Below are 23,512 nucleotides of genomic sequence, written 5' to 3'. Positions count from 1 at the left end.
CTCTAATGTACTAATAACACAAACCACTCATCCCAACACCAAGCCCTGCCCTGCATGCAAAAACAAAGCATGGACACCCCTCACTATAGCATGCCCACTGCACATACCCATAACACCCCCCCAAACCATCATCACACAAGCCCCCACACAGGAATGCTAGCACTGGGGGACACACTCACCCACCCATTGCACACCATGACACACACACATGCAATAATCATGCTTTTACACCCCTGCAGGACCACTACCTAATGTCACCAGACAGGAGGGTCCAGACATCTCTACTCCACCCACAGAAGAGGCCCACAGTGATGACAGCAGCTCTGGCCAACTGGATCTGGATGACCAGCCCGGACCATCGTGGGCCTCGGGACAGTCGGTTCCCCTCGCACAGGCACAGCCCAACACAGACCTTCCACCCTCTGGAAACACCAGCACAGCACCCACCCAGCGGGCCCATACCTCCGTACCCAGGACACGTCAATCAGCTGTGTGTCCACCACTACAGGGAACCCAGGATAACCCACCACCCCAACAACAACAGGGACCTGGGGACAGTGGTAGTGGGCACACGGTCCAGGGGACGGAGGCACAGGAACACAGGGGAACTGGGAGGGCTGCCGTGCGACAGGGGGTGGACAGGCCAAGGGAACCCACTCTCCACGAGGCCCTCTCCTCCATCATGGGAGCATACCACCACTCCCAGGAGACGATGGCTACGGTCCTGGCCAAGTTTCAGGAGACCCAGCGCCTGCAGGAAGAACAGTATTTGGGGTTCAGGGAGGAACTCAGAACCATCAGCTCCGCCCTGGGCACCATCGTAGGGGTGCTGAAGGACATACAGAACACCATGAGGGACACCGTGGCACTCCAAGGGGCCCCTGACACTAGCATGGATGATGAACTGCCCACCACCTCCGCCGGCGCTAGTGGACAGGACGCCCTGCCACAAGACAACCACACCAGCACCCCACCCCCTGCAGACGGAGAACCACCCCGCAAGCGGTCCCTGAGATCCAGGAACAGGACAGAGCGTGATAGCAAGACCCCCACCAAGAAATGAGACCACCCTGATTGTCATCCCACTATCCCACTTTGTAACCCTGTCCTTATTGGAACTGCCCCAGCTCCACTTCCTATGCCCACATGGGCAGTGCACCTGTGACACTAATAGACTGGACTCTGCCATGGACTTTCCTCCACCATCACCCCTCACCATTTTACCACCCCCTCCAATATTTAGCACTTCAATTAACACCCTTGAAGCACAAAACAATCTGGAGTCAGTCTGTGATTTAGAAAAATGTGTATTAGCAATGACAGTGAAAAAATCCGTTCTCAATAGTAATGTCAACATACCTATGTCACACATCACAAGATCATGAAGGATGCAAGCAGATGACACACGTTGGTAACCACACCTGTGAAACCATAATGGAAATGTACAACTCAGTTACCAAATACTGGGTGAAATTGACAGACAGGATGGAGGTAGAAGTGTGAAAGTACTTGTAGTAGTCAAGAAAGTGTTCTCACCTGTGTGTCACTGGAAATATTGCTGTATGACTGAGTCCCTTGTTGTCAATGAATTCTTCCTCTGCTTCCTCCTCATCACTGTCCACAGGCTCCACAGCTGCCACAACACCGTCATCTGGACCATCCTCCTGCAGAAAAGGCACCTGGCGTCGCAAAGCAAGATTGTGAAGCATACAGCAGGCGATGATGATCTGGCACACCTTCCTTGGTGAGTAGAATAGGGAACCACCTGTTATATGGAGGCACCTGGACCTGGCCTTCAGGAGGCGGAAGATGTGTTCGATCACCCTCCTAGTCCGCCCATGGGCCTCATTGTAGCGTTCCTCTGCCCTGGTTCTGGGATTCCTCGCTGGGGTCAGTAGCCATGACAGGTTGGGGTAACCAGAGTCCCCTAATAGCCACACACGGTGCCTCTGGAGTTGACCCATCACATAAGGGATGCTGCTATTCCGCAGGATGTAGGCGTCATGCACAGAGCCAGGGAACATAGCATTTACCTGGGAGATGTACTGGTCTGCCAAACATACCATCTGTACATTCATCGAATGATAACTCTTCCGGTTCCTGTACACCTGTTCACTCCTTCATCTTCATCAATGGCACCTATGATGTTAGGGATATGTCCAAGGGCATAGAAGTCACTTTTCACTGTAGGCAAATCCTCCACCTGAGGGAAAACGATGTAGGTCCTCATGTGTTTCAGCAGGGCAGACAACACTCTGGACAACACGTTGGAAAACATAGGCTGGGACATCCCTGATGCCATGGCCACTGTTGTTTGAAATGACCCACTTGCAAGGAAATGGAGCACTGATAGCACTTGCACTTGAGGGGGGATTCCTGTGGGATGGCGGATTGCTGACATCAGGTCTGGCTCCAACTGGGTACACAGTTCCTGGATTGTGGCACGGTCAAACCTGTAGGTGATGATTAAATGTCGCTCCTCTATTGTCCACCAGCGGTCGGTACACTGGAGGATTCCGCCATCTCCTCACATGTCCCAGCTGACGGTGCCTAGGAAGGACAAAAGCGACCACAGAGTCAAGCAACTCAGAGGTATATAACCACAGCTACACAGAACACGAAACATAATCCAAAAAGTTGTCTGTATGTGTGTTGAGTCCAGGCCTAGGTATGTGTGACGCAGTTGAAAATGAAGCCATGTGGGCCCCTGAAATGGCGGCTGCCTGACCTCTAAACTGGGACAATGGGATGTGAGGTAACTGCGCTGGCATTGTCCACCGTCGCGGTAGGCGGTCGAAGACCGCGGCGCAATGCTGCATTGGTTAACATTGGACCCTATGGGTCCCAGGAGCCAATGATGAAGTGCACCGGTGGTGATGATACGCACTGCCGCGGACGTCACCGCCGTGGACGTGACCGCCATTTTCTAACTGTTCAATCACTCGATACCTGATCTTCGACAGGAGAGGACCTATACGGCAAGTGCTGCTGTGACCTCGGTCTGGAAGAGACAATGGCACGTGCGTCTGGGGAAAGGGCCCCTGCCTTCACTGCACAGGAGTTGGAGAAGTTCGTGGACGGGGTCCTCCCCCAGTACACGCTACTCTACGGTCCTCCAGACCAACAGGTGAGTACATAGGGTGCAAGTTGAATGGGCTATGCCTGGGTAGAGAGGGCTGGTTGTAAGAAGGAAGGGGGCAGAGTTCAGCGAGCATGAAGGACTGTGAATGCATGTGCCAAATGGCAAGAGTAGGGATGTGGGCCACTCACTTCGACGGTGCAGTTGGTAATGACTTCTCTTCTTCCCCTGTACATGTCATGTAGGTCAGCGCCCACCAGAAGAAGAATATTTTAGCGTGCCATCGGCAAGGACGTCCGGACCCTGGGGGTCCACCAGAGACGGAGCACCCACTGCCGTAGAAGATGGGAGGACATTCGCCGCTGGAGTAAGAAGACGGCGGAGGCTCAGCTGAGGATGGCCTCCCAACGTGGGAGGGGTGCCCGTCGCACCATGACCCCCCTGATGTTCCGGATCCTGGCCGTGGCCTACCCTGAGTTGGATGGGTGCTTGAGGGCATCACAGCAGACACAAGGGGGTGAGTACACTCTCATTCAGCTGACTTTGCGCACAGTGGAGGGGTCTGGGTGGGGGAGGAGGGCTGTGGGTCTCCCTAGGCCAGGGCGAGTTCCGTAGGCTAGGCCCCTCCGTAATGCAAGCCATGTGCCCCTCCACCCCCCCTCTGTAGAGTGCCAAGTACAGGTATACATGCCCCTGTGTCATCTATGTGTGCAGATGTCCACCATAGCCATGTAGGCCATATCCCAGGAACTGCATTCTGTAGAGCCCAACAGCGGGGCGTAGTGCAGGGGGCTGCTGTGTCTGTATTGTCGGCCAACGGTAGCGGTAAGCCATGCACCCAACCTGTCTTTCTTCTGTGGCCCCCCCCTTTTTGTGCTCTCCCTGTTCTTTTGTGCATCAGAATCATCAGGCGGAGGTACAGTGGCACCGGAGCACGAGGGGGCTGCATCCCACATGGCCATGGAGGGCCACACCATGGACTCTGAATACACCAGTGGGACGGAGGGCGAGGGGAGCTTCACGGCGGTCACCAGATCAGCAACCAGCGACACAGACTCGTCCTCCGATGGGAGCTCCCTTGTGGTGCCGGCAACATCTGTGCCCCCCACTTCTACAGGTACAGCCGCCACCCCTTTACCAGCACCGCCCTCCCAGCAGCCCCTAAGCCTTCGCCCCGTGCCCGCTCACCCAGGAGGGTGGGCATCACCTTTGCCCCAGGCACCTCAGGCCCTGCCCCTGTCACCTCTGCTGCCCTCAGTGGGGAGGCCATTGAGGTCTCCTCAGGTCATTCACTGTTGGGCAGTCTACCATTGTGAATGCCATCAAGGGTGTAGAAAGGGAGTTGCAACACACTAATGCATTTCTGGAGGGCATTCATTCTGGTCAGGCTGCCCATCATCCAACCCTGCAATCTGTGGCCTCAGCACTGATGGCAGGCATTGTCCCTCTGTCTAGCCGCCTCCCTCCAACTTCCTCCACCCAGCCCCAATCCCCTGTACCTCTGCCTATCCCAAGCACACCATCAGACCAGCCTGCACACACGTCAACACACAAGGGAAGCTCAGGCAAACATAGGCACCACGCATCCCACAGGCACTCACACAAGCTTCACCCACATACAGACACAGCAACATCCACTGCCTCCACTGTGTCCCCCTCCTCATCGTCTCCCTCCTCCCTCCCAGTGTCGTCTACACTCTCACCTGCATGCACTACCACTACAGCCACTAGGACTCATACCAGCACACCCACCAGCACACCCCGCTCACCTACACTCACCACCCCCACTACCATTTACACGTCCCCTGTGTCCTCTCCCAGTGTGTCTGTGACGCCCCCTCCCAAGGTACACAAACGCGGGCACACACCCACCCAACATCCATCCACCTCACGACAGCCTGCAGAACATTCACCTGCACCCAAATCATCAAAAGTTACACCTCCTACAACCACCTCCTCTTCCATCACTCCCAGACCCACTCCAGCTACCCGTCCCAGTGTTCGTCAGAAACTTTTCCTGAGCAACGTTGACCTCTTTCCCACCAACCCACCTCCAATTCATAGGTCCCCTATTAGCACCTCAGCCAAAAAATCTCCGGTACCAGTGGTGCCTGTTAGAGGTATGTGGAGTGCACCGGGCACCAGGGCAGCCAGTGTGACACGGAGCCAAAGCACAGCCAGTCCCCCCCCCTGTGAAGCACCAGAAGTTGGACAGTGCCCAACGGGATAGGGGGAAGACTCCAGGCAGCAAAGCAGCTCACAAGGGTCCCGGGGGGAGTGTCGACTCAGCTGTGACACCTCCCAAGGTGGGGAAGGGGCAGAAGAAAGCGCCAAAGTCTGGGAAGAGCAGCACGGCGGAGAAGGCCGCCATCATCCCCGCTGCCCAGGAGGCCACCGCCAGCCAGATCGTCACTGGTTAGGAGACCACTGCCAGAGTCAGTGCCCAGGAGGGCACTCCCATCGTCACTGGTCAGGAGACCACCGCCAGAGTCAGTGCCCAGGAGGGCAGTCCCATAATCACTGGTCAGGAGACCACTGCCAGAGTCAGTGCCCAGGAGGGCCCCGGCAGCCACAGCCCCGCTGGGCAATGAGGGACTGCCATGGCAAACACCGCTGAACTGGGCAAAGACTGCTGAACAGGGCAAAGACCGCCATGGCAAGCACCGCTGAACAGGTCAGACACTGCAAAGTCAAGCACCGCTGAACAGGGCAAAGACCGCTGAACAGGGCAAAGACCGCCATGGCAAGCACCGCTGAACATGTCAGACACTGCAAAGTCAAACACCGCTGAACAGGGCAAAGACCACTGAACAGGGCAAAGACCGCCATGGCAAGCACCTCTGAACAGGTCAGACACTGCAAAGTCAAGCACCGCTGAACAGGGCAAAGACCGCTGAACAGGGCAAAAACTGTCATGGCAAGCACCGCTGAACAGGGCAAGCACCGCCAAATCAAGCACCGGTAGCCCATGTGCGGCAGGGGCAGTGTCGGTACTGGGACTGTCACGGGGAGAGTGATGCACTGTGGGCACCAGTCCCCCTCCAGAACCAGTGCAGAACAGCATCCACTACCTCAGTCCTTAACAGGATGAAGCACTCTGGGCACCAGTCCCCCTCCAGAACCAGTGGAGACATGCATCCACTACCTCAGTCCTTAACAGGATGAAGCACTCTGGGCACCAGTTCCCCTCCAGAACCAGTGGAGACATGCATCCACTACCTCAGTCCTTAACAGGATGAAGCACTCTGGGCACCAGTCCCCCTCCGGAACCAGTGGAGACTGTCATCCACTTGAGAGACTGTGGCTTTGCACTCCCCCAGGATGGTACAGTGGGCAAACCACCCACTGAAAAGACTTGTGAGACTGTGGCTTTGCACTCCCCAGGATGAAGCAGTGGGCAAACCACCCACTTGAGAGACTTGTGAGACTGTGGTTTTGCACTCCCCAGGATGAAGCAGTGGGCAAACCACCTACTGAAAAGACTTGTGAGACTGTGGCTTTGCACTCCCCAGGATGAAGCAGTGGGCAAACCACCCACTGAAAAGACTTGTGAAACTGTGGCTTTGCACTCCCCAGGATAAGGCAGTGGGCAAACCACCCACTTGAGAGACTTGTGAGACTGTGGCTTTGCACTCCCCAGGATGAAGCAGTGGGCAAACCACCCACTGAAAAGACTTGTGAGACTCTGGCTTTGCACTCCCCAGGATAAAGCAGTGGGCAAACCACCCGCTGAAAAGACTTGTGAGACTGTGGCTTTGCACTTCCCAGGATACATCAATGGGCATGGAGCCCTGTCGTGGATCTGGCGTGGTGCTGTTGTCCGGCTGAGGTGCCCTCCCTTCCCTTCCCTGCCCCCACTTCCCTTCTCCCTGAGGTGCCTCTTGTATTTCTATCTGATGGCCCAGCAGGGTTCTGTCCGTCTCTGGTCAGGTATATGATGTGGGCCTCGACCATGCATTTTGGGCCCAGTGGTCCACGGACATTGAATGGTGCATACCTGCACTAGTAATCGTGATGTATATTTTGTTGAATGTGTATAAATATCTGTATATATTGGCTTACTGTATTTTGATACATTACAATGGTTGCACTCATTTTCTTTTGTCTTTGCCTTCTTCCGGGGGGGGTTGTTACTGTGATGTTTGGATATGCATTGGTGTGTGTGTTGTAGTGGGTGAGGTTCGGGGTGGGGGTGTTGCATGTGTGTGTACATGACTTTTGCATCCCCCCTCCCCTATGTCGTAGGTGCAGTACTCACCATTGTCTTCGGCGCCGGCGTTGCTGATGATCGTAGAGGAGCAGGAAGACTATTGCGTGGAGTATTTAGAGTTCCGGCTCCATGGTGCCCTCCTTCCTCGTGGAGTGTGTAGAGGTGAGCCTTTTCCCTTTGAAATGGCTGTTTCCGCCGTGTTTTTATCCACGGTGAATCCACCCCGGAAAAGGTGCCGGATTGGTCGGTTGTGATACTGTAGGCGGTACTTTGTCCCCCGCCTGTCTGTTGGCGGTGACCGCCGCGCTGTTTGTCTGTACCGCCGTGGCGGTCGGAGTGTTAAAGTGGCTGTCTTTGTTGACGGTTTCCGCCACGGTCATAATTCCCTTTTTTTTCCCGCCGGCCTGTTTGCGGTCTTACCGCCGCTTTAACACCGTCCGCCAGGGTTGTAATTACCCCCTATATCCTATGGAACTCGTAATACGGCTGGTGGTATATCCGTCACATTTGGGACGGATTAACACCTCCTCCAAAGTTGTAATCAGGCCCCTAAGATCCCTAACACTAAGGCCCTCATTACGAGTTTGGCGGTCTTTCCTTAAGACCGCTGAAGCCATTGGGCGGCAGGAGACAGCCAGTTCTGGCAGTCTTCTGCCCACCATAATATGGGTACTGCCGGATTTCTGCCACACTGTGGGCAGAATTCTGGCAGTAGCCATGCTGGCGGACGGAAGTGCCTGGGCGGTGCTACTGCCTACACTGCCCTGCCAGAAGGATGCCACCAGCTGTATTATGACCATTAATACAGCCTGGCAGTGTCCTGCTGGCTGGGCACTTCCGGCGGTAGAAGCGCCCTTCCCATTCCCTGTTATGACTCGGTCGTCCCATCTCTAGGGGGGGCGCTGTACTGGGACTGTCAGAAGCCTGGGAATCACCTTGAACAGTTATCTAAAGTCCCTTGCTGACTCCGGTTTGTTTCTCTTTTGGTCATGGTATATGTGTGTAGTACTACATTTGCTTCCTGGGACTGCAAATCCCATAATGCACAGCCTAGTAGTCAGGAAAGCCCAGATTCTGTTTCCCATTGTTTTCTATGGGAGAAGTCCAGTTGCTCCTTTTTACCGGATTCTCTGCTCCAGGACTTGCGAGTGTCTGAAACTACACACACCTGAGACCTCTCCTGTGCAGCCCAGCTTGGAACTGCTTATAAGCAGCCATTTCCTAAAGATCCCCGTCCTGCATTGGACTTCGATTCCTTTGTGTTACAGACCCTTTGTCGGATGGTGTTCCAGTTTTGTTCCTGTTCTGTTCCAGCTTGATCCTGTTTCCTGTTTCTCTGCCCTGCTCCTGATTGTTCCAGCCAGAGTCTGCTCCCTATCTCTTAGTCTTGTACATGTTTGTTTCTTCCAGAGCCTGCTTCCTGTTTCTCTGCCCTGCTGCTGCCTTGTTTCAGCCTGAACCTTCTCTCTGTTTCCCAGTCCTGTTTACTGCTCATTTCCTACTACCTGTATTCCAGCCCTGTCCTTGCCTGTTCCAGCCAGAGCCTGCTCTCAGTTTCCCAGTCCTATCTCTGTTTGCCCAAGCCAGAAGTTTGCGCCCTGTTTTCAAGTCCTAGTCCTGCCTTTACTTCAGCCTGACCCTGTTCCCAGTTCTTGCCTCTGCCTCTTTGTTTGTTCCCTTCTGTTTCTGTTTCTTCTTGGTTCTTTGTGTCTGGTAAGTGTTCTATCAGTCTTCACCAGTGTATAAGTGTCCTCCTTTGTACTGGGGTTGGCTCCTGGTTTCCAGGAGGCAATTGCAATTCCAGCCCCCATCCTTGTCTAGTGTTATACGTTGTCTTTCGTGCCCAACAGTGACAGTGTGCTATTGCTGTTTTCTCAGGAATCGCCACTGTGTTTCCAGCTGGACCCACAAGAGCGTGTCCTGTGTATGTAAGTACTATCCTTGTTTGTGCTCTAGGGTCCAGAGACAGAATCACTTCTGCTGCCTCCTTTCTATGGGGCTGGCAGGGTGACTATCTGTAAGAGCAAACTGCACAGAGGCATTGAGATTCCCTGTCACTGTGGGAGGTTCTGCGCCTTACTCTGTGTACAACCCCAGCGTGTTTGTCCACTAGTAATCCGTTTCCTATTTGTTCACACAAGGGTTGCTCTGCTTTTACTTTCCTGTTTCCTGTGTCTGTTCATAGCTGTTCTTTCCGTGTATGCCTTTAGCTGCTCTTCTGCCCCAGTACACTACCTCTTTAGGATATTCAGTGACCTCAAGGGGTGTCCCAACCAGAGTCCTGATCAGACCCTCCCAAAACCGTGACATTCCCTGCCAGACAACCTCCTCGCCGGTCAAGGAAAATCGGGCGTCTGACAGGGGAGAGGGTGGAAGGGTGGGGGTGTTGTGTGTGAGTGTTGTGCTGTATGCGTGATTGTATGCATGTGAGTGAATGTGTGTATGAATGTTGCAGTGAGTGCGTGTCTGCATGTCAGTGTGTATGCATTTGAGCATGTTGGTGTGGATGTGTGCCTGAATGCATTTGAGTATGTGAGAGTGAATGTGTGTATGGATGTGTTTGAGTGAATGCGTGTCTGGAAGTGGAGGTCAATGGGTGTATGCGTGGTGCATGTGGGTTTGTGTGTGCATGTATATGGGGAGGGAGTGGGGGCGCTGTGACTGTAGAGGGGTGGGGGTAGGTTATTGTGGGGGTGCGGGCGCTGTGACAGTAGGGGGTTAGGTGATTGTTGGGGGGTGGGGCGCCGTGACTGTAAGGGTCAGGAGGTTTAGGTGATTGTTGGGGGTGAGGGTTGGGGCACTGTGACTGTAGGGGGGTGGCGGGTAAGGTGGTTGCTGGGGGGTTTGGGGAGCCGTCTACCGGTGACAGGGAAGGAGTTCCATGTCACCAGTAGCCCTATTGACATGGTTTTTATGGCGGTGCTACCACCGCAGAAACCATGGTGGCAGGCCAGCTCATCATGCCCCCCGCAATCTTGTGTGGACCACCGGGTTGGAGATGAGCATCTCCGGCCCAGCTGTACATACCGCCATGGTGGTATGAGTGGTGATGTGGCAGGTTGGCAGTATACAACACCAGCCTGTTGGTGGTGATACAGCCACATTAACCGTGGTGGCCAAAAGACCGACAAGGTCAAAATGAGGGCCTAGGTGTATAGTGTACCTACAATTAGTAAATGGCCTTTCCTGTGGAAAGTACCTAGTGACAGAGTGGTAAGGCAATTGCAAGTGCTTATCCCACTGCTGCACTACCAATGAAGAAAGCTCCCCTGGTGTGTGGTGAGCACCTATGGTGTTATCACCTTATACCAGGCCTAGGGATCCTTTATTAGTGAGGTGTGGTCAGTGTCTGGGAAGCCAGGCTCTCTAGAAGTAGCTGTGGATGAGCAGCCAAGACTTATCAAGGAGACATGCAAAGCTTGTGCAATACCACTATAGCCACACAGCACTTACACACATGAATGTCGCGCCGCGTGGTGCGGCGCGAGCCGAATGTTCGGCACAAGCCAGGCGTTCGGCTGGGGCCGCACAGCGCGTTTCTAAAACGCGGCGCGCCCCCAGCCTTTCATGCACTTTTCGAGGCCCCAGGCATTGCATGGGGCATCGCTCTGTCGTTTTCCACCGCCTTGCTGGGGTCTCCTGACCCCTCTTACCTGTTCTTCTTTCTTGTCCTCTTTCTTTTCTTCTTTCTGGGGTCTTTTTGTTGTACCTTTTTTATGTCTTCTTCCCTTCCCAGGTTACCTTTCTCTTCCCAGCATTCATTGTTCCCTATTCTCTATGGTTTCTATTCTGTTTTGTTCTATGTACCTCTCCCTGTCTAATATGGTGTCCTTTTACTTCCTGTGGGTCACTTCCTGTCTTTTGGTATATAAGGGCTGTGTTTTCTTCATTTCCTTGCGCTGCAACACTTTCTGCTCAGATAGTGTCTTCGCTCCTGATTTCCTCGCCTTTTTGGTTCTGGATTTCATCGCTCTGTGTTTCCTGAATTTTGTTCTTTTTGATTCCTGCTTTTTGTTCTTGTTTTTCAGGAGTCCTCCTGTTTAGAGGTTTTTTCCCCTTTTGTTCTAAGGGGTTTTTTCCCTCTGGCGCTATTTTCTGAAGGCCACGGTCTGTTCTTGGCGTCTCCATCACCTACAGCACCGTGGCTACCAGAAAGAGTCGCCCCTTTTTGGGCCAAAGCCGAACATCGAAGATCCACGCCACTAGATCTGCAAATTCCAGGCGCAAGCAGCACGTGAGTCGTGACAATGAAAGAACCACACAGTGTTACATAAATAGAGGTACTTTATTTTAGTGACACAAATACTAAAATACTGTAAACACAATACTCCACTAGGAGGTGAGTAAACACACCATTATATACACCTTAGTAATCAGGAATGGGCATAGAAAGCAATAGAAAACAGTGAACTAACAGTAAACAATAGAGACCCTGGGGAAACCAAGCCATATACTAATAAAATGGAATGTGAAAGGCAGACCCCCACCCAGGTAAGTGGAATCCGTCGATGGGAGCAAGAGGAACTAGAAACCCCAAAAGGTAAGTACCAGAGTGCCTCCCAGCGACCAGCAGAGAAGAGGTAAGTACCTGTTTTTTCCCAAACCCACAGATAAATTTTGTAGAAGGACTGAGCAAGACCAAAGCAAGACTGGAAGAAACATAAGATGGATGCTGACAGAAGAGGACCTGCAAATAAAGGGGACTAGGTCCAGTTCCAGTTTGAGTGTCCGATTGGGGCAGGAGCCACTACCCACTTTTCTGGAGATGCAGAACCAGATTGACGGAAGAGACCAGGAGTCGGCTATGCAGCACAGGAGCAGAAGAGGAGTTCCAGAAGTGATGAAGTTGATGTCCCACGTTGGAAGAAGGGTTGCAGTCCGACAGTGGTGTGGAAAAACTAACAACAAGCATTGGCAAAGGCAAGAGTTTCAGAAGAAGAGTTGCAGAGCTGCTGGGGACCAGCAAGGCCTAAGGGGTCCCTACCCATGGAGAGGCGTCCCAGGCGACCCTCAGCAATAAGGAGAGCCATAAGTAAAGAATGTAGCCTCCACAGGCAGCTCACAGGCAGCAGTCACAGGAGTCGCAATGATGCCCACTCAGCACACCTGGAAAGGAGTTCCACGTCGCTTGAGTAGTAGGTAGGAGACTACGCGTTCTAGAGAAGAGAGCTGGAGGCCGGAGCTACACAGAGCAAGAAGATCCCTTGGAAGAAGAGTGAACAAGCCTTGGTAGCTGCAAGAGTCGCTGTGCACAGGGGTACCGTACTTCCCAAGTTAGACAGCTGATAGACGGACCAAGGGGACCACTCAAGACCACCACCTATGTAGCAGGATCCACGCAGAGTTGCAGGAGAGAGGATCCACACGGACGGTCATCGATGCAGTTGGTGCCTGCGGATGCAGGGGAGTGACTCCTTCACTCTAAGGGAGATTCCTTCTTGCTTCTTGGTGCAGACTGAAGACTTGCTGCCCTCAGAGGGGAATGTTGCAGTTGCTGGAAGGAGCCAGAGAAACAATGTTTCCTGCCGGAGTCAGCACTGGAACTGCAGATTGTAGGTTCTTGCGAAGTCCAGTTGTGGTTCCGGTGGCCAGAAGTTGAAGTAAACATTGCAGAGGAGTCCTTCTGGAATCTTGCACCTTGAATCTGAGGACCCGCCCAAGAGGGAGACCCTATTTTAGCTCTTAAAGAGAGATTGGTCACTGAGCAGGGTGAGCACCTATCAGGAGTAGGCTGTGACGTCACCTGCGTGACCTGGCCACTCAGATGCTCCCAGGGGTCTCTGCCCACCTTGGATCCAAGATGGCAGAATCAAGTGGCCACCTGGAGGAGCTCTGGGCACCACCCCTAGGGTAGTGATGGACAGGGGAGTGGTAACTCCCCTTTACATTGTCCAGTTTCACGCTGAAGCAGGGACTGGGGGTCCCTGGACTGGTGCATACTGGTTTATGCAAGGTGGGCACCAAATGTGCCCTTCAAAGCATACCAGTGGCTTGGGGAGGCTACCCCTCCCAAGCCATGTAATGCCTATTTACAAAGGCAGAGGATGCTGCCTCCCTCTCCCCAAGGAAATCCTTTGTTCTGCCTTCCTGTGCTTGAGCTGGTCAAGCAGCAGGAGGGCAGAAACCTGTCTCTAGGATGGCAGCAATGCGGGCTGCCTTGGAAAACCCTGCAAACTTGTAGGAGCAAAGCTGGGGGTCCTCTAAGGAGCCCCCAGAGTGCATGGAATTATACAACCAATACTGTCAACAGTATTGGGGTATGAATCTGACATGTTTGACACAAAACATGCCCAGGTTTGGATTTACCATTATGTAGCTGGACACAAGTAGTAACCTATATCCAGCATACTCGTAAAATGGCTTCCCTGCACTCATGAAGTCCAGGAAAATGGAGCTGTAGTTTGTGAAGGCACCTCTTCTCATGCAGGGGTGCCCTCACACACAGGTACTTGCACCCTACCCTCTGGGCTAGGAGGGCCTGCCATAGGGGTGACTTACAGTGACCTGGTACAGTGACCTGTAGTGAAAGGCTGCATGCACCTTTTCACACAGACTGCAATGAGAGGCCTGCAGAAACATTTTGCATGGGCTCCCCTCAGTGGCATAATACAACTGCAGCCCATGGGGAACCCCTGGTGCCCCAATGCCCTAGGTACCTGGCTACCATATACTATGGGCTTACATGGGGGCACCAGTATGCCAATTGTGGAGTGTACTAAGTCAGGGATAATCAAATTTAGAGGGAGAGAGCACAGTCACTGGGGTGTTGGTTAGCAGGATCCCAGTAAACACAGTCAAAACACGCTGACAGCAAGCAAAAAGTGGGGGTAACAATGCCAAGAAGAGAGTACTTTCCTACAATGCAATTCGGACATGACTTGTACATTGGGTGGTATGCTGGCTGAATAACTAATAGCTGGTATCAGGTCTGGCTCCAAGCTGCGACAAAAGTCCACTATTTTCTGCCTATTCAGACCATAAATAAGGATAACGTGGGGTTTTCCATGCTCGGACAGTCTGGCAGTGGACGGTAGATAGGATGTTGTCACATCCTCCCTCTCCCTGGCTACCTATGTATGACAAGACATGATTACTAACATTAGTCACTATATTCACAGCAACATACGTAATGCATGTCAACGATATCATAGATCAAGGCATTTCTGAAAGGGTAGACATGGCAACCAGTACACATCACAGCTGCAAATAACACAAGTATCGCAAGTGACTCCCATGGTTTTCAACACATGTAAAAAACATGTATATGGACGAAACTTAAAGATGTGCAACACAATTGCCACTCGAAATGTGACTGGATATCTCTACCACCAAAATGATCATCGATGTGGGTGTACTGTGCCCCGCTGTTAAATGCCATTGGTGCCCTGCAAGATACTACAACATTGTTTGAGTAGTAGGACCCACATGACAAGACCGTATAAGCATGTCTGTGAGATCAAAAATATATTTTCAGATATGTGACGCAGATTATATAGCTCAATATAGCATTTCAGGCAACCAAAATAGAAGCTGCCTGACCTACTCCACTGGACATTAGGAACTGCCCTCGATCAGTGGCGTAAGTCATCATGGAGGTTGCAACTGCGGCAGACACACCCATAGACTAACATTGTTGCCAGTGTTGGTTGCGGACAAATTACTGTGTCCACCGGCGGTGATGACTGCATATGCGTGGGAGGTGAGCACAATGTTCTGCATATTCATTCACTTGACTACTGACACAGCTACCAGCATGACATCCATGACCTGACCTGGTATGTACCGCCTCTGGTAGCTATTATGCCAATTCAACAGGTGATAGGGCCCCTGACGTCTCTCCAGAGGAGCTGGAAAGGCTAGTTGATGAGGTCATACCCCTGAATGGACAGCTCTATGGTTCACCAGAGGAGCAGGAAAGTACCTCATTTACACAATTTTCTCTGCACTTCACCATCCTTTCCATCCTCACAGGCTGGAATTTGGCCATTTGTGGCAGTTTGACTACTCGTATGTCTGTTGTTGCAGTCTGTGTGGCATCAATGGGAGGGACAATGTACAGATATTGGTGGCCAGTGTCATATGTTAAGTTCAGTCACATTGTGTTGCGTGAGGTTTTTGGGTCCTACATCCCCTTTGTGTTGGATGTACATAACTAGGTGAGGAGACATTAGTTCCATCCACTGACATTTCTTTCCTCATGATTGTTGTAAATGTCAAATAACATGTATATCCATGACAGCATGAGCTGTGTATGCATGTTGTATGAGTCAGTTGAGAGTAATGTGAGCAATGTGGATGGTGCCAAAGAGATTTCTTAACACATCTGCCCTTGCTAAACAGTTGTTTGGAAGGCATACCCTGACTCACTCGGCAGTTCAGGTTGCCACACACACCACATGGCAAATTGCTGTTGGCTAAATGATGTACTGTTATGCATGGAAGTGATGGAAATGGAGTGTCATGTAGATTCTGTCAGCTCAGCCTGCAGAGACTATGGCCTTTCACATGTATTTCCCAGTATTGGACCTCGTCTAGGCTGGGCTAGAGTCACTGTGGCGATGCAACTGTGGCACTGTGCCCACTCCCTGTACTCCAGCAGACCCTGGCATGTGGCAAATATGAGGTTCTGGTGGCAAATCATGTCTCTTTCCTTTGACTAGATTAGGAATGGGTACAGAGGTAACTCATCAATCTAAGCCATATGTGCACTTAGCGTAATTTCCAATGTGTGTGTCTGACTCATGAAAGGTCGCTTACTCCCACAGCTCAGTTGTCACCTTCCCACAGGTAATATTTATCCTGTACAGGCTTATAGCACAAATGACAGTGCCACAGTGAAGACAGTGTGTTGATTTCTGGGAGGCCATGATATGTGACTCAGTAGCTTGTTCACAAAGCAGAAACTGTACAAAGCATGTCTTTGTTTGTTGGATGCCACCTCTGTAGGATGGACACATATGTCAAAATGAGTGTTCTGTGGTACAGGTACATAGCACAGAACCCAATCCCCTGAAGTGGCATGAGCTTGCATTTGTTATTGCACATGTCTACACATGGACAGGGAAGACACATTTTGTACCCACCATGACAGTCCCTTCATTGTTACTCATGTGTAATGTTTGGGTTTGTAATCTGGCAGTTGCCTGTAAAGACTGTATGCAGTGAGTCATTCTCACAGAGTGTGAATGTGTTGGTCCATTCATGCCTAAGGAGTTTACCCTTTAGAAGCCACATATGTGTGATATGTTTCATAGTGGCTCACATCATGGTACAGGTTGCTAGTGCATGGGCTACATGATGTGAGTAAGCTTGCTTAGTCATTTTAGGGCCTGAGCAGGGTAGTGGTTAATTTGCAGATGGAAACATATTTGTCTGTAGTCATGTCCCTGTACTTATTGGCCTGTATGTGCCACTTGGGGGGTATTGACAAACAGGAAAGTCCTAGCTTGATGTTACGCATATATATATGACTCATCCGTTCATGATGAAACTTCATGATATCTTGATTTGTCTTTTGCATCCATGCAGGTCAACACTCATCAAAAGAAGGGATTATGAAGGGCCATTGTCCAGAAAGTGTGGACCCTGGGGGTCCACAGCTGGGGGAGTGCCCACTGCAGGAAAAGGTTAGAGGACCCGAGATTCTGGGCCCGGAAGATTGCTGAGGTCAAGTTGAGGATGTCCTCACAGCGTGGGCCTGGTGCCAGTCGGACTATGACCCCTCTAATGGCCTACATTCCGGCAGTGGCCTATCCGAAGCTTTGATGGTCGTTTGAGGGCAGTACAGCAGCCACAATGGAGTGAGTACAGGGCATATGCCTACCTGCCACATTGTCAAGTAAATGAGTTAGGTTCTGATAGCTCCCCCTGACAATTACAATTGAGTTTTATGTCACACAGTAGATGAGTGATTGTCTGTGTAGACATGTCATGTGGTGCATACCTATGTGCCTTAACTATTGACCCAGGTACTTAGGACACAACTGGGTGGAATCAACAAACAACTTGCTTTCCAGGGACAACATATGCCTGGCTGCATTAATCAATCAACTACTGTTTGTTCTTTTAGTGTGTGTAATTTCTATGCAACAGACCAATACTCCTCAATGTTACAGGTCAAAGGTAAGAGAGTAATTGATCACTGTCATTAGCCATGAGTCTGGGTAAATAAATATATAGGTGTCTGCCACTCAGAGGCCACTTGTCTTCAGCGTATGACATGTGCTGGTGCCTCACTGCAGTTTGTAATGTGAAGATGGCCAGCGCACATGTGACACAGCTTACATTGTTCTTTGGGTCAGCTATAGATCAATACTTTCCTGTGGTAAGTGGGGAATGACAATTGACATAATTTATGTGCCACTACTGTTTCCAACATTCTTTGTCCCTATAAGTCAGCATGTGTCCCTTTGGCCCTCATTACAACCCTGGCGGTCGGTGATACAGCGGCAGTAATACGGCCAACAGGCGGCGGTAAAAAAATTGAATTATGACCATGGCGGAAACCGCCAACACAGACAGACACTTTAACACTCCGACTGCCACGGTGGTAGCAACAAACACCGCGGTGGTAACCGCCATCAGCCAGGCGGAAGACAATGTACCGCCCACAGTAATATGACACACCTATCCACCAGCTTTTCCGGGGCCGTACCAACGCCATCAAAAGCACGCCAGAAACAGTACCTTGAAGGGAAACAATTCACCTCTCGACACTCAAAGAAGAACCACAACGCCATGGAGCCTGAGCTGCACATTTTTCCAATGCTGGTGTACCTCCTCATACACCAGGAACACCAAAGCCAGCGAAGACGACCATGGTGAGTACTGCACCTAGAACACAAGGGAGGGGGGGAGGAAAAAGAGAGTGACACACACACGCAACACCCCCACCCCACCCTCACCCCAACACCATACTGACAAACAGATGCAACAACATTACATATACACCCCCTAACCCTCAGGAATAACTCAAGGACAAAAGGAATTGATTGAGATGAGTATAATAGTACAATTTTAGATAAATACGTACTTAAATCAATAAACAGTATGTACAATATATACAAAAGAAGGGAAATGCCCACTCCAAAATGTCCGTGGACCACGGGGCCATAACACATAGGCCAAGGCCACACTTGACTCCTGCCTCAATACGGAGAGAACACTGCAGGGGCATCAGGTCATAAAAACACAGGCACCTCAGGGGGACGAGGAATGGGGGGGCACCTCAGCCGGAAGATGGTACAACACCACCGGCCTGGAGGTGGCTCCATGCCCACTGCTTGGTCCTGGTCAGTGCAAAGCCACAGTCTCTCTAGTGGGTGGTTTGCCCACTGCTTGGTCCTGGGGAGTGCATGGCCACAGTCTCTCAAGTGGGTGTTTTGCCCACTTCTTGGTCCTGGGGAGTGCAAAGCCACAGTCTCTCAAGTGGGTGGTTTGCCCACTGCTTGGTCCTGGGGGGTGCAAAGCCACAGTCTCTCTAATGGATGGCTTCTCCACTGGTTCTGGAGGGGGCCTTGTGCCCAGTGTGCTTCATCCTGGCAAGGAAGGGGTGAGTGGATGCCTTCTTCCTCTGGTTCTGGAGGGGGCCTTGTGCCCAGTGTGCTCCATCCTGCCAAGGAGGGGGTGAGTGGATGCCTTCTTCCACTGGTTCTGGAGGGGGCTTTGTGCCCCGTGTGCTTCATCCTGCTAAGGAGGGGTGTGAGTGGATACCTTCTTCCACTGGTTCTGGAGGGGGCTTTGTGCCCAGTGTGCTTCATCCTGGATGTTGCAAGGTCACAGCCTCTCACCTGGGTGTCACACCTACAGGTGTTGCAGAGGCCAGGATGCACTGCAGCCCATGTAGTCATGACTACACACTGCTCGCTGGTGGTGACAGCTGCTCAGTGGATGGCAGTTGCGCTGCAGGTGACAGTGCTGGCAGTGGTGGGGGGAGGTTCCAGCTCTTCCCCTGCAGCTTGGGATGGCTGCCCACTGGGGCTGCTGCTGCTGCTGCTGGCAGTGGTGCTGCTGGTGGTGGGACAGGTGGCGGTGCTGGCCGCGGTGCAGGTGGCAGTGCTGACAGTGGTGGGGGGAGGCTCCAGCCCTTCCCCTGCAGCCTCGGACGCCTACCCACTGGGGCTGCTGCTGCTGGCAATGGTGCTGCTGGCGGCGGGGCAGGTGACGGTGCTAGCCGCGGTGCAGGTGGCGATGCTGGCAGTGGTGGGGGGAGGCTCCACCCCTTCCCCTGCAGCCTTGAATAGCTGCCCACTGGGGCTGATGTTGCTGGCGGTAGGGCAGGTGGCGGTGCTGGCCGTGGTGCAGGTGGCGGTGCTGGCAGTGGTGGGGGGAGACTCTAGCCCTTCCACTGCAGCCTCGGACGGCTGTCCATTGGGGCTGCTGCTGCTGGCAGGGGTGCTGCTGGTGGTGGGCCAGGTGGCGGTGCTGGCCGTGGTGCAGGTGGCGGTGCTAGCAGTGGTGGGGGGAGGCTCCAGCCCTTCCCCTGCAGCCTCAGACGGCTGCAATGCCATGGCTGGTGTTGTGTGCCCCTTCCTGACCTTGGCAGATGGTGGTGCCTCCTTGCTTATGCCAGCTGGTGTTCCTTTCCTGCCCTTGTTGGCTGGTGGTGCCTCCTTCTTTTCCTTGCTGGCTGATGATGCCTCCCACCCCTTGCTGGCTGGTGATGCCTCCTACCCCTTGCTGGCTGGTGTCCCCTTCTTGCCCTTGCTAGGTGGCGGCCCCTTCTTGGCCTTGGCAGGTGGTGCTGGCACACTGGCTGTCCTGACAGGTGCCTCCTTGGAGCCTCTCACACCTGCAGTAGCTGCAGAAACCACAGTGGCCATGGACTTGGTGGCTGAGGTGCTGGGCTGGGTTCTGGCCACCTTGGCCCGAAGTGAAGGACTGGGGTGGTCAGGGGGGGATAATAGGTCAATGGTGGCGAGGAAAAGCTTCTTAGGGACACTGGGGCGGGAAGAGGGTGAAGGTTTGGGAGTGGAGGAAGAGGGACTAGTTGTAGGAGGTGTCTGCTGTGTTTGGGTGCAGGTGCATGGGCTGGATGCTGTTGTGAGGTGGATGACTGTGGGGTGTCTGAGGGCTTGCGTTTGTGTACTTTGGGAGGAGGGGGCACAGACACAGTGGGAGAGAACACAGGCGACGTGTGCATTGAAGTGGGGGTGGTGACTGCCAGTGAGGGGCGTGTTGTGATAGGTATGCTGGTGATGAAGGTAGTGGATGAGGATGTAATGCATGCAAGTGTGAGTGGAGACACAACTGGGAGGGAGGTGGATGACGAGGAGGATGGGGACACAGTGGAGGCAGTGGATGTTGGTGTCTGCATCTGGATGGTGCTTGTGTGAGTGCCTGTGGGATGAAGTGTGGTGCTTGTGTTTGCCTGAGCCACTTCTGTGTGTTGATTTGGGTGCATGCAGGTCTGAAGGTGTGCTTGGGATAGGCTGGGGTTGAGGGGATTGGGACTGGGTAGAGGAAGTTGGTGGGGGTGGCTGGAGACAGGGACAATAGCTGCCATCAGTGAGTTGGCCAGAGCCTAGAATGCCCTCTATTGGGCCGGCACGCCAGAGTGTATGCCCTCCAGGTATGCAATTGTTTGTTGCAAATGCCCTGCTAGACTCTGGATGGCATTGAGTATCGTTGACTGCCCAACAGAGAGGGATCTCAGGAGGTCAATCGTCTCCTCACTGAGGGCAGCAGGGCTAACTGGGGCAGGGCTTGAGGTGCCTGGGGCAAAGGAGATGCCTACCCTCCTGGGTGAGCAGACATGGGAAACACGCTGAGGGGCTGCTGGGAGGACGGTGCTGGTACGGGGGTGGCGGCTGGACCTGTAGTTGGGGTGGGCACAGAGGTGGCCGCCACTGCCAGGGAACTTCCATCGGAGGAGGAGTCGTTGTCGGTACTGTCCCCTCCTCTCTCTGTCGTGGTGCTCCCCTCGCCTTCCGTCCCACTGGTGCCCTCACCGTCGGTGGATTCGGCCTCCAGGCCCCTGTGGGATGCAGCTCCCTCCGTCGCCGGTGCCTCTGCTCCTCCTCCAGATGAGGCTGATGCACACAAGGAGAGGGTGACAAAACAAAAAAGGGGGGGGAGAGACAGGGGGTACACTTGGCCAATGCCAGCAACAACACTACTGTTGGCGTACACAACTCACAGGGAACAGCCCTACGCACTAGGCAATGCACCACCAGTTACAATGCTAGTCACCAGGCCATGGGGTACAATGCCTAACTGTAGGAAAGTACCATCTTGTCTGGCATGTTACCCCCATATTTCACTGTATGTATGTTGTTTTAGCCCTTGTGTCACTGGAATCCTTCCAGGGGAAAATCTTGACTATCATGGATTGGGTTCCCCCTACAACTCAGACCCAGGTGAGAGCCTTTTTAGACCTCACAGGGTACTACAGGAGATTCATCAAGAATTATGGCTCCATAGCAGCCCCTCTTAATGATCTCACAAACCAAAACATGCCTAAGAAGGTGTTATGGACAGCTAGCTGTCAGAAAGCTTTTGAGGAGCTCTAGCAGGCTATGTGCTCTGCACCTGTCCTAAAAAGCCCATGCTACTCCAAGAAATTCATTGTTCAAACTGATGCATCTGAATTAGGGGTAGGGGCAGTCTTGTCACAACTGAATTCTGAGGGCCAGGATCAACCAGTTGCTTTTATCAGCAGAAGGTTAACCCTTAGAGAAAAGCGTTGGTCTGCCATAGAGAGGGAGGCCACTGCTGTGGTCTGGGCACTGTAAAAGTTGAGGCCATACCTGTTTGGCACTCACTTTATTGTTCAGACAGACCACAAACCTCTACTTTGGCTAAAACAAATGAAAGGTGAAAACCCTAAATTGTTGAGGTGGCCCATATCTCTACAGGGAATGGACTATACAGTGGAACATGGACCTGGGAGTACCCACTCCAATGCAGATGGACTCTCCAGATATTTCCACTTAGACAATGAAGACTCATCAGGACATGGCTAGTCTAATTGTCCTTCGTTTGGGGGGGGGTTGTGTAGGAAAGTACCATCTTGCCTGGCATGTTACCCCCATATTTCACTGTATGTATGTTGTTTTAGCCCTTGTGTCACTGGGAACCTGCCAGGCAGGACCCCAGTGCTCATATTATGTGTGCTGTATGTGTTCCCTGTGTGGTGCCTAACTGTATCACTGAGGCTCTGCTAACCAGAACCTCAGTGTTTATGCTCTCTTTGCTTTCTAAATTTGTCACTGCAGGCTAGTGACTAAATTTACCAATTCTCATTGGCACACTGGTACACCCATATTATTCCCTTGTATGTGGTACTGAGTTATCCAGGGTATTGGGGTTCCAGGAGATCCCTATGGGCTGCAGCATTTATTTTGCCACCCATAGGGAGCTCAGACAATTTGTACACACGCCTGCCACTGCAGCCTGAGTGAAATAACGTCCACGTTATTTCACAGCCATTTTTCACTGCACATAAGTAACTTATAAGTCCCCTATATGTCTAACCTTCACTTAGTGAAGGTTGGGTGGCAAGTTACTTAGTGTGTGGGCACCCTGGCACTAGCCAAGGTGCCCCCACATCGTTCAATGCAAATTCCCCGGACTTTGTGAGTGCGGGGACACCATTACACAAGTGCACTATACATAGGTCACTACCTATGTATAGCGTCACAATGGTAACTCCGAACATGGCCATGTAACATGTCTGAGATCATGGAATTGTCACCACAATACCATTCTGGTATTGGGAGGACAATTTCATGATCCCCGGGTCTCTAGCACAGCACCTGGGTGCTGCCAAACTGCCTTTCCGGGGTTTCCACTGCAGCTGCTGCCAACCCCTTAGACAGGATTCTGCCCTCCTGGGGTCCAGGCAGCCCTGGCCCAGGAAGGCAGAACAAAGGATTTCCTCTGAGAGAGGGGGTTACACCCTCTCCCTTTGGAAATAGGTGTGAAGGGCTGGGGAGGAGTAGCCTCCCCCAGCCTCTGGAAATGCTTTGATGGGCACAGATGGTGCCCATCTCTGCATAAGCCAGTCTGCACTGGTTCAGGGATCCCCCAGCCCTGCTCTGGCCTGAAACTGGACAAAGGAAAGGGGAGTGACCACTCCCCTGACCAGTACCTCCAAGGGTAGGTGCCCAGAGCTCCTCCAGTGTGTCCTAGACCTCTGCCATCTTGGAAACAGAGGTGTTCGGGGCCCACTGGACTGCTCTGAGTGGCCAGTGCCAGCAGGTGACGTCAGAGACCCCCTCTGA

This window comes from Pleurodeles waltl, chromosome 4_2, assembly GCF_031143425.1.
Source record: "Pleurodeles waltl isolate 20211129_DDA chromosome 4_2, aPleWal1.hap1.20221129, whole genome shotgun sequence".
Taxonomy (NCBI): Eukaryota; Metazoa; Chordata; class Amphibia; order Caudata; family Salamandridae; genus Pleurodeles; species Pleurodeles waltl.
The sequence above is the reverse complement of the archived record's forward strand: the minus strand, read 5'-3'. Positions refer to the sequence as shown.